The 13,002-nt window shown below is 35.9% G+C and overlaps 1 protein-coding gene across 1 annotated transcript in view; it reads right to left on the bottom strand.

The window, feature by feature from the left end:
- Window positions 1-13,002, bottom strand: part of INPP4B (inositol polyphosphate-4-phosphatase type II B) — an 832,665-nt gene that overhangs the window by 108,588 nt on the left and 711,075 nt on the right.

The following is a 13,002-nucleotide window of genomic DNA, read 5'->3' on the forward strand; positions in this document are numbered from 1 at the left end:
TGACACTTAGTAGGAAAGAAAAGACACACTTTTTAAAGAATAGTTATAATTTGCATTCAAACTTCTTGTTTTTCCTTTTTATTGTGATAACACACATAACATTGTTTACCATTTAACCGTTTTGAAGTGTACAGTTCAGGGGCATTAAGTACATTCACATTATTATACAATCATCACCACAACCATCTCTAGAATTTTTCATTTTCCCAAAATGAAACTTTTGCCCTTTCAAAATGAACTCCCTACTCTTCTCTCCCCTGCCACTGGCAACCATCATTATACTTTTTGCCTCTATGGATTTTACTGCTCTAGGTAACAGAAGTTCTTGAAGTGTGGTCTTTACATCACCTTTAACAAAATGATCCAGAGAATTAAAACACAGATCGTCGGTGCCTACTAAGTCAGTCAGAACCATTATGAAGAATGCACTCTAAACTGAATTTTGACAAACTCTTCGGGTGCTTCTGACCACTCTAAATCTGAGAACTTCTACTCAATATTATGTGCTATGGCACATAATATTAAGATTTATTTCTAATAATATAATAATACTATATAATACTAAGATTTATTTCTTAGGAAGCAGCCCCTACCACTAGGGGGTCTCTTTGTCACCCAACTTGACAATTCCGATTAGCATTCATTTTTGTTCAGGGCAATTCACAACACTAAATTCTTTGATTCATAAAAGTTGTCATTTCTTAATAAAAAATTTAAATGTAGTTATCATTATGGTAGCCTCTCATCCCTAGCTTCCCTTTGTGCTCTTCTCTCCATATCATTTAGATGGAGTCACTGACTCTCCAAGGGTGACGGCTAATTTTATATTTCGAACCTGATTGCATTGCAAGATGTCCAGATAATTTGGCTAAACATTATTTATGTGTGTGTTCATAAGAGTGTTTCTGGGTGAAATTAGCATTTGAATTAGTGGACTCATAAAGCAGTTTGTCCTCCCCAGGTTGGGTGGGCTTCATTCAATCCACTGAAGACCTGAGAGAGAGCAAAGATTTGGATGCAGTCAAGAGGTGATCCTTCTTGCCTGATTGACTGAATCAGGACATTGATCTTCTGCCCTCAGTACTCCTGGGTTCTTAGGCTTTCAGACTTGGACTGGAATTTATATCACAGGCTCCTCTGGTTCTAAGGCCCTTAGACTCAGACTGAATTATACCACCAGCTTTCCTGGGTCTCCAGCCTGCAGATGACAAATCTTGCAGATGGCAGGTCATGGGATTTCTTGGCCTCCAAAATTATGTGAGACAATTCCTTATAATAAATAATATGTATCTTACTGGTTCTGTTTCTCTGAAAGACCCTAATATACATATTAGGTGTATCTTACATATCGCATAAGAACCAAAGGGATTTATGGTGCTTTTCTTTCATCTTTCTCTGTAATAGAGCTATTTCAGAGCTATTTGGGGTAGCACTTAATGCAAAGAGAATAATCAATTAGTATTTATAATTGATAACATTTTATTTCTATTGGTAATTTTTATATTTATAAATTATAAATATAACTTACTTATATTTATACATATTTACTTATATATACTATATTACATATAATACATTTATATATAAATTATATATATTTATTATATAAATTATAAATCAATTAGTATTTAATAATTGATTAGTATATATATATGTAATACTCCTTAGTAGTTTATACATTTTTACCCAAATGCATATTTTTATCCAAGTTAATTTTACTAGTTTATAAACATAGAAACTAATTTTGGGCAAAACAAATCTAGGAAGAAAGAACTATAATTGAGTTTAGATTATTGGATGATTGTCTTATAAAGACTAAATTAGTTGAATAATATAATATTAGTTGAATAATGTAACAAACAGATATGGGAGTATACAGATATGTATACTATAGTTGAGGGGGAAAAGTAGAACATTCAAAGTTTAAAAAGAGAAGTTCGAGGTCCACCTACATGACATGCTACCTTGGGAAAACTGCCTCATTTCTGGGGAGCTACAGTTGGTTCATCTACAGTTTAGAATGCCCTGCTGACCTCACCATGCTGCAGTGGGAGCCATACAACATAGTTTCCATGAAAGTGCCTGGAAAACTATTATAATTGGCAAAATCATATCCTATTTTTGCTGGCTTTCCTAAATGAATCAAACTTGCTTTACATCACCTTATAATCCAGGGTGTGAAGTATGCTAATAATCATAAATAATCATAAAAATCTTTCCTCTAAAGGCAGATTTCTTCCACCAAAAGATTACAAGTACTTCCCCTCTAAGGGAAACTAAGACACCAGTCACAACCATAAATTGCTTTATGCCCTGCCTGTTGTCTGAGAAATTAGGTGTAGGTGCTCCTCAGCTATGATCCAGGAGACCTAAGGAAGCTCACTTCTTCTGCGATGAAACGTGGGGAATGGTAAGCAAACTGAGGTCCTGACATCATTCATACTAGGATTTGGTGAGGAGCTTACATTTCAGACCACAATAACAAACTTACTGGTCCCTATTCTGAATATGGCTTAATTTCCACCATCAACTACATCTTTAAAGCTGTTGAATGGAAAAAATGGCGTAACTCTCCCAGTTAACACTGGGAATAAACACTGTTATTAAGGGGGGAAAAAGGGCAGAGGATTATTCTTAGTTTTTCAGATTAGCTTTGTGCATTGGATAAACTTTCAACTCTCCTCTTGTTGCCCATGTTGTGAAAAACCTTATATTTTGAGTAAAAATCAAGTCATATCGCATGCTGCATTTCTTATATAAAGTAATATGAGGGGTTAAGCAACTTCTTTTAATTACATTTCCAAGGGCGAGAATATGAGAATATATAAAAGGATAATTTTGCATTCTAACCCTTTTTTGTTCCTCCTTTATAGATAATTTGGGCTATAGGATTATACTCACAGAAATAGTAATCTTTGCAGTCAGTAGAGCGACCTTTATTGACATGAGATGCAGAGTGAAGTATGTTCATTGGATGAGACCAACAACCATATGGTAAGAGGTTAGGTGGCAAAGAGCAGAAGAACATTTAAGTCATTAAATACATAGGGGACACATAAGCTGGGAAGATGTTTGCTGGGGGTGAGAAACTGAGCAGTATTTTATGCAAGACTAATAAATGATTCATACATAATCAAATTTTTTTTATTGAAGACACACTCAGTAGGAGACCCCAAGCAGACTCAAGCTGGTCTTTATGTTTTGGAGAGGAAATCCTGCCCGGCCAGTGGGGAGACAAGCTGAGTTTTGTTGGTTACTGCTTCTTTTTCCTTTAGGGCATCTAAAAAGTAGATTATAAAGTCATTGATTTGCATTGTTGTCTCTCATACCAGTCTAGGAGTTGTTTGAGGGCTGTGTACTCATGACACTGAACAGGGTCTGGAGGAAAGGCAGAGAAAGAGAAATGGAACAAAGGAGAGAGGAGAAGAAAGAGGACTCCAACCCAGAGGCAGAGTGAGAGCTGCTAATTATTTTCACCTAGTATATGAAATTAGCTAATCTACCTTCAAAACCACCACAGAAGATCAACATTATGGACTCAGTCTATAGAGGTGAGGAGACCTTAGATTAAGAGATGTTGAATAACATTCCACATTAAAATGGGTATAACTAAATTAGAAATTCTACTTGGTTTTGGAGACTTAATTCTTCCCCTAGGATTTCCCACAGAATAGTGGCACACAGTAGGAATTCTTTTTTGTGAGATTACTAAACTCTGGGGACAGGCTAGACAGAGGAAGTTCAGGAGAAGGAGCCAAAGGAAGGATCAGGAAGAGGTGTGTGTCACCTCACATGAGCAAGAGTATGTGTCAGTTATCTGAGACTTGAAAATGAGTCCAATGGCAAATCACTAAGAGATGACTCTGAAAAGGACAGTCTGGTCACATTGTGCTCTTAAGTTTGAAATCAAGAGGGTCATACAATCAAGGATGGAACAATCACTTAGCTAAAAGGTCAATGAGCTTGGGTCAAAGGACATAAGTGACTAACATAAAGAGAGGACAGTGTCAGCATCAAAACCCAAAATCTACTCATGTGACTGGGATACAAAACAAGGAAGAGGCTATAGGGAGGGAAGATAATTAAATTTCTAGGAGATAATTATTAATTATTCTTAGCAAAATCATTATTTTGAAATTAGGATGATAAAATGGGTAGGCAATATTCTTGAAAGGAAACCTTGAATATCTGATTTCTCCCCTAAACAAACCATTTTCCATAATACTTCTGTGAAAGCATTCACACAAAGGAAAATGATTGTCAAAAATGCATTCCAATTCTGATAATTTTCACTCATGAAAACAGTCCATGTGGAAGCTTCTTTTTGCTTAGATTGCTAGTATGTGTGCCGCCTACTCCATTTTTCCCCTACTAAGATCACAGACTATTCCTACAAAGAGAAAAGGCTGGTCAGTAGGGCAAAGACAAATAGAGCATAAGAATGTGACTACAGTACATGGTGCTTCCATCCTTCCCCTTTTCAGGTCATGGGTACTACCCTAGATCCTGCTTAGCTCCTCAGCCACTGGGGAGTTTTCAAAACAAAAGAAAATAAACCAAAACCAAAAGCAAACTAAAACAACCACCTATTAGAAAAACAGATGGCTGGGCCTTTCCCCTGCTCTCCAAAAATAGCAGCCATGATCCTGCTATGTCTCCTGCTGAAGAAAGTAATGGCAAATTGGTTGCTTACACTCTACCCTTTATTAAGTGGAGCCTAGCTGGTGTCCTTGACCTTAATGGAGCCTTTAGACAATCCATCTTCTTGGAGGCAAAGGGCGACAGGGAACTAATAGCAATATTTATTCCATTCCAAATCAGATGTTGATTTTTGTCCTTATTTATTTCTGGGTTAGGACCTAAGCTAAGGTGTGGGTAAAGCCTGTGGCTACAGATCCACAAATTTAATGGACTTGTCAATGAGTAGTCAGGGGGAACTGGCAAAGTGAGCTGTGAGGGCAGGGGACATGGTGCTTATTCTGCATGCCACACATCTATGAGATTGGTCCCATTGGAAAAAATCCCGACTCCTTTGGATCAGCACTTAACCTAAAAAATAAAATTAAAAAAAAGGTTTAGCATTGCTTAACTAATCAATTTTTCTGGGACCAATTTTTGATCAGCAAGAATGTGAAGACTGACTGAGAGCTGAGATGGGAGTCCAAAGTAGCTTTGTTGTATCTATATCTCTATGCACAATTTCCCACCTGTCATTACCAATTTTTGAGGACTTTGATTGGAATGGGTAGGCAAATTAATATAGGCAATCACATCTTCAAAGAGAAGCTTTAGTTTATCCTTGATTTGACTGAGAGTTAAGTTGTACTCGACTGGCCTCCTTCCTCAGTACTGCAAACCTTCATTCTTTCAATAGCTTGCTGGCTTTTCTCTCTAAATCCTTACTTTGCCAGACTGTGGGGTGAAAGGAATTGTACTTAAAATACTCTGTGGCACAAACCAGCACACGTACGGCCCAAGGTAGATAGTATATATACACACACACCCCTGCACACATGCATACAGACATGCATATTGTGTGCACTGACAATAGCCAAACATGTGATATCTACCAGAATTAAGGGAAATTCCCCAACCTTCACTTCCTATTGATCCTCCTGCTTAACTTCACCTAATTACTCATGTAAAAAAATCCCTGGCCTTTTTTCCTCATAACCACTCTGCTGGTCTCACCCTGAGTGAGGTTCAGTCCCTAGTTCTTCAAGTGGACTCAGCTAGTCAGCTACTGTTTCTTTAACGGACTTCTCCATATTCTCCTGGTTTGGCTTTTGGCCAGACCCATACAATCAGCTATCACACGATCAGGTCTACACATGAGGGCACGTTCACCTTATCCATCACCATCACTCCTCTCTTCAGAAGCAGACCTTCTACTGCAGCAACTATCCAATCTTCTCTCAGCCCAGAGGCACTGCTGCAGTTGTGTCAACCTACATAATTCTCCCTATTTCTCATCAATCTTCAAAATGAAAACTTGCCCAAGTCAGTCTCCTTGCTGTCTTAGAAACATGCTATTAATTAGCTCCACATATACTTTCTGGGCATCTGCTACAAGCTTGCTCAGTGCTAAACATCAAAGATATGAAGGAAACCTTAGAGGAACTAATATTTCTATCTTGACACATACTGCTTTTTATGCTTAGAATGCCTTCTCTCATCTTCCATCAATCCAAATTCTCCCCCTTTCAAGTTTCATCATATCCAAGAATGGTTCACTTTATCCTCTCTGCTTAACAGTGGGTTCAATGAGGGAAATGACTATTATTAATTAATCCTTTTATTCTCAGGCCCTGGCACTCATTAGGTAATAGATAAAAGAATGGATAAATGAGTGAACGAATGAATAAAAGAAGCAAGGAAGGGATGATTTTTTTCATCCTCTCCAACCTTTATGTAACTTCTCCCTAAATATTTTTGACATGTTTAATGTGTACTACACAACTACCTCCATCTGGGAAAGATTCTGTATCTTTCAATATCTCTGCTTATTTTATGATTTCTGGTGTTTCACTTGAATTAGATAATATGGCTTTTGGATACTTTATGGATACTCCATACTTTATACTTTATTTGTTTTCCCCCAAGTACCTATAGCACTATTGCACACTACTGATGCTTAATTAACATCTGCTGATTGACTTAACAAGCTGTGACCTACAAGTAAAAAATACAACTGCAGTATTATCACATGAGACTTCAAATTAAAGTCAGAACCAAGCTTGTACTCTGAATGACTGTGTTCGATCTAATAAATGCCACATAATGCTAATGCTTTTAATTCAGTGAAAAGATTACATAAAGCATTTATTAACAAAAAATCCACTGATTAACTAAAGCTTTTAATTTTAAATTAGTAATTGGATGTTATCTGCACACCATTAGATAGTTGCACAACTGGCTGAATTATATGACGTTATCAGTTAGTGTGTTGCATACAATCAATTTCCAGGATTAATTTTTTTAACAGAATGTACCCTAATATATCAAGTCAATAGTCTGCCTATATACACGTCAGCACTTCTTTTTAATTACTTATGTTTGAGAGAGAGAGAGAGCGAGGGAGTGAGCATGAGTGGAGTGGGGAGGGGTAGATGGAGAAAGAGAATCTTAACGAGACTCCATGCCCAATGGGGAGCCCAATGTAGGGATTGATCTCACGATCCTGAGATCATGACCTGAGCCAAAATCAAGAGTAGAATGATTAACTGACTGAGCTACCCAGGTGCCCTGCCTCAGCATTTCTTTTAACTATTCATTAAATTATGGAGATTCAAAAATTTCTATATAGAAAATGTCTCACTATTCACATTAGGATGTACTAATGTTTAAGAGCACTTGATTTGAATGTAATCATAAATTTCTAAAGAATGTGTGTATATTCATTCAAGTTTGCATATCCATTATACACAGGTAAATGAAAATATCTGATGTTGAATCAGGCATTGTAAGAGTCAATAATGTATCCAAGGAAGATGATGGTATTCAATATAATGCCACAGGAAAGTCACCACTATATTGATAGAAATAAAATATCTCTGTTAAAAACACTAGTTTGAGTTGGAGGATGAACTGCTGATTCAGCAAATCCATTTATTCATTTATTCCTACATTAACTCTGAAAAATACATCGAACTAGTGTGTATAAAACACTGTATTAGGTACTATAAAACAGGGAACTGAAGGTGAATGTATTAACTTCATGTGGGAAAATCAAGAAATTGTCAGGATTTCATGAATATGCATGCACATAAAGATCTCATTTGGGGTTTCTTTTCTTTAATAGAACATTTGTGCATTTTAATGGACAGTCATGAACTTTGCTTAATCACCTTTTGTGGACTTTAATATTGGATAAGTATTCAAAGCACATTTCTTCTGAGTGAAATGGACTAGAGAAGTTCAGGAATGTTTCCCATCCATCAAGGAAACAGATGATAGAACATATTTCAGTTGCCACATAGGGAACAACTAGCTTAATACTTCCTGTCTTTACCTGCCCTTTCTGATGGGGTGAATGGATGCTTCCAATATCCCACCCTCATTATAAGTTTAACAAAACCAGGCAACCCTATTAGGATGAAAAGAAAAAAGCTGGGAAAGGGGAAAATAGTCATTTCCAATCATATTTGCTGGGTAACATGTGTATAACTAGGACCTTTGTAATCAGCAATTGAAAAATCAAGTAAAATTAAAATTGCCACCACTGGGTTTCTGGAAGCTTCTGAAGGCCTTAACTCATCATGTTCTATGTTCTTCATCATGTTATTTGGTCATCTCTGATGTTCTGTATCTATCTTGAATTTTACTGCTTTCTATGTTCGGAGGTATTGGAAGAGGACTTGAATAGTTACCTCTCAGGTTGATTATGACGCTAGGAAATATGTACTAAGGAGAGAGGGATATAGCTGGGTGCTTTTGACTAGAAGAGGAAAACAAAATCCCCAGAAGAATTCATGAATTCTAGTAAAGGAAAAGGCACAGGACAGTCCAGAGACATGTTAAAGTTGAATAGTCCATGTTTCAAAATAAGAATGTAAACAAGAATAATTTGAGGGTAAATTTCAGAGCCATTAATTTATTCTACAAATAAAACATGAGTACCTTTTTGGTGCAGATAGCCTGCTAACTGTGGGGAAACAGCAGTGGTCATGATACAGACTTTGCCCCTTAGGAGCTTACTTTATTGAAGATGATGAACACATGGAAGAAACAGATACATAAACAAATGATTATAATTCAGTATTCATGAGGTTGTATCATCACAAGAGGCAAAAATAATGCTTTATTACACAAAATATTTTAGAGTTGAATGCATATATATATATATATACACACATATAAATACATGCATCTCTCTCTATAACATAAAATTTGGAAATAAATGGCTATAATTTAGTGGACATTTTATTCATTTAGGTAACTAAACTATAAGGTGTTGCTTTAAAAAAGTTAAACCATAAGTTAATATTTTGTTGTCTATAGGAATTAATTACCTCTAAAGAATGAGATTTATTCCCTTCCTATTACAATCAGGTCAATGGCTTCACATAAAATAATTCTAGCCAGTCAGAGGACTAAACAAGATCTCTTTGAGTTATTAATTTGCATAGGTATCTCTACATTATACACAGCCTGAGCTATTTTCCCTAGAGATAAGGTCTAAGATGAAAATAGAAGATGGCAAGTGCAGTTGAGAATACAGATCACTTCAGACTGCCTGTGGAGGTATCTGGCTGGCTAAATACATTTTGCCTTTAATATCATATTTTGCAACTATGTATGCTTACAGTTACTAATTATGGCAATATAAATAGTTCTATCAATACCCTTGGGAAGCTTAAGCATTATATTTGTTCTGGACATCATTAGAGAAAGTTGTAGTACAAAGTGGAATATGAGATGTTAGTAAAGAACATGCCAGAAAGTGGTTTATGTAAATCTCATTGAAAAATGCATTCTTGGGCGCCTGGGTGGCTCAGTGGGTTAAGCCGCTGCCTTCGGCTCAGGTCATGATCTCAGGGTCCTGGGATCGAGTCCCACATCGGGCTCTCTGCTCGGCAAGAAGCCTGCTTCCCTCTCTCTCTCTCTCTCTGCCTTCCTCTCCGTCTACTTGTGATCTCTGTCAAATAAATAAATAAAATCTTTAAAAAAAAAAAAAGAAAAATGCATTCTTTGGGAATACTGAGTTACAGAGAACCCACAATTTTTTTTCAGGTTATATATGACTTTACTCACAGGAGTCTGACATAAATATTGCTATAAATTTATACTTTTGCTTCTATAACCTATAAAATTATTGAAAATTTATTATAGATTAATGTGGATCATCTATTGTGCTTATGTGTTGTGAACAAATTTTACCATAAGAAGTCATAGCAAATGTTCCCTTACCTTAAGCAAGGGAATAAAATTTAAAATTTGATTTACATTTACAACACAAAGAAGGGAATTAATTGGGTAATTTGGATGGTGAAATGTTGCCATTTGGGTAATTTGGATGGTGAAATGTTATAGAAATTTAGTTCAACTAAAAAAAAATGGGTTTGGGATATGACTAAGTAATAAGAATAGTTCTCCTACTTCTGCTCTTTGCTGGAATGGATCAGAATATAAAGGATCAGAAGTTTATCTTTTTTTTTTTTAACAATTTTTGAATGAGGATAGACAGATTTAGCCCCGAACCCATCAGTGTAGTAATGTTGAAGTTAAATCATAGTGTTCTAGAGAATAGTATAATTACTGGAAGCCACAAAAACTGGGTCAACTTAATACTTTAGTTGGATGACATGCTTTCATATTTTGGACAAACTAATCTTGGAGTCCCAGCTGCTAGAAGCATCTGTTGTATAGATAAAGAGAAAGAAAAGCAATATGTCATTTTTACCAGCTAAAAGATGAAGAACGTTATATTAGTTTAATTCTTTGCACAGATTGTCATAAAATCCCCACATTCCTTTGGGTTTAATTGTTTACTAACTTTTCAGGAAAATAAATCTTTAAAGCATTCAATCATTTAATAAGAAAATTCAGCAAATAACAGACATTTTTTTTGTCAGTGATTATTTTAGTTTCAATCTCTTCCATATTGACTAGATCATTATTATCCAGATTCATATGTCATCAATTCTGCCAACAAAACAGGTCGAAAAAGAACAGCCTCACTCTAATTTAGAATTAATAGAAATTCTTTCTCTTAACCTCAAAAAGAAAGGTTTTTATATAAACAGAGTAGAATTCAAAAGTAATTTACAAGTATATATTTACTTTCCCAATATTTATTACAAGAAGTTTAAAGACAGTTGTTCAAGTTAAGTGATTGTTAAAACTACAATCATTATAAGACATTAAATAAAACAATTTTTTTAATGGGGCTACTGTAATCTTATGTGCAAATCTAAACCAACTTAAATGATCGGAGAATACTTTTGTATATCACAGAAACCTAACTAAATTAACTTAAAACACTGAATTATTTTAGGAAGTTGATTAAACATGTAATCAGTGCTGAAACTTTTCTAACACCTAATTAACTAAGAAAAGTGGTTCACAAAGTTATGTTTCCGATTCATTTAATAGCACTGTCTCTAAAGACATTTCAATTAGCTACATTTTCTTTGGATTTACTCAACTTTTCAAAGTTAGAAAAAGCTTTGAAAATAACGTTAAATGGTTATGACTTTGGTAGATATTTTTTAAGTAAGGGATTTCTATCTTTTAACCAAGGTATCTTTTTAATAGAAAGTGTTTGCTATGGAAAATCAATTAGAATGTTGTGTAACAATCAAAGTTAGTTATATTTGTACATAGAGTCAAATTAGGAGGAGAAAGTTAGAAGCAACTTTTCTGAGTAGGAAGGATTTTCCTTGTAATTGTGGTAAATTTAGACAAAGTATTCATATACTTTCTAGCAACAGTGGGTTCCAGAGGAAATTCAGAAATTATATGAAAGAAGATAAAGAGGGAGATGGAGATCTTTATTATTATTCTATCCTTTTGCCTGTGAAGGAAACCAAAACAGCTGAGAAACTGACAGGACCATTCCACATCAACTGGAAGAACAGATCAGTTTGACTTTTTCCTAGTGTCAAGACTAGGAAAGTGTTCCCAGAAGAATAATAAAAGGTAAATCAATAACCACACAGATTCCTACTGCAACACTGACGGGTCCTACATGAGGACCAAAATTCTTCCTAATTTTTCCAAATGTTGCTAGTAAGGGCCTGTACGCATTTTCTTTGGCGCTAGTTTGAAACTTTTTACCCCTCTCCTCAGCCTGTCCTCCTCGTCCCCTTCTCTTTGCACATGATTCTACTTTAAGGATAAAATAAAGCACTCGGGTTAATATTCAAACTACACAAAGAACTCATACAACTCAATGGAAATAAATTTTAAAAAGTGGCCAGAGGAATGGAATAAACATCATTCCAAAGAAGACATACAAACGGCCTACAGGCCATGGTAAAATGCTCAACATCACTCATCATCAGGGAGATGCAAATCCAAACTACAATGAGATGTCACTTCATACCACTTAGAATGCTTAGACAAGAGATAACAAATGCTGGGTGTGGATGTGGGAAAAAGCGAACCCTGTATACCATTCTGGGAATGGAAATTGGTACAGACACTGAAAAACAGTGTGGAGGTTCCTCAAAAAACTCAAAATAGACAGGCCGTATGATCCAGCAATTCCACTTTTAAGGACGCATATGCCTGAAGGAGAGGAAATCAGAATCTCAAAGAAGTATCAGCACCCCCACATTCACTGCAGCATTTTTTATAATAACCAAGATATGGAGAGCAACCTGAGTATCTATAAACAGATGAATGGACAAAGAAAATGTGGTATATATGTGGACTATCATTCAGCCATAAAAAGAGAGAAATCCTGCCATTTGCAACAACAGGATGGACCTCGAGGGCATTAAGCTCAGTGAACCTAAGTCAGTTGGGGAAAGAAAAATACTGTACAACCTCATTTATATACGAAATCTAAAAACAAACAAAAAACAAACTCATAGAAACAGAGAACACGCTGATGGTTGCCAGAGGTAAGGGTAGGGGGTGGGATAAATAGATGAAGGGGGTCGAAAAGTTTTAAGATAGTGAGTCACGGGGATGCAATGTATAGTGCGGTGACTATAGCTAACAATACTGCATTGTATATTTAAAGTTGCGAAGAGAGTAGATGATAAAGGCTCTCATGGAAAAATAGATCAACTATGAGGTAATGTATGTTAATTAAATTTATCATGGTAATGATTTCCCGTCATTATCATGTATACCTTAAGCTAATAAGGTTTTACATGTCAGTTGTATTGAGACACGACTGGGAAAATATTTTAAACAAACACAAAAGAAGCCACCCAGCTTCACCCAGCCTCCCCAAAGTGAAGCTGGTCTTTACACTCTCCCTGCGGTCTCAGCAGGAAAGCCCACTTTTGCCCAGGACTGCTCTCCACCTGCATACTTGAATCATTTCTT

Source organism: Lutra lutra, chromosome 2, assembly GCF_902655055.1.
Source record: "Lutra lutra chromosome 2, mLutLut1.2, whole genome shotgun sequence".
Taxonomy (NCBI): Eukaryota; Metazoa; Chordata; class Mammalia; order Carnivora; family Mustelidae; genus Lutra; species Lutra lutra.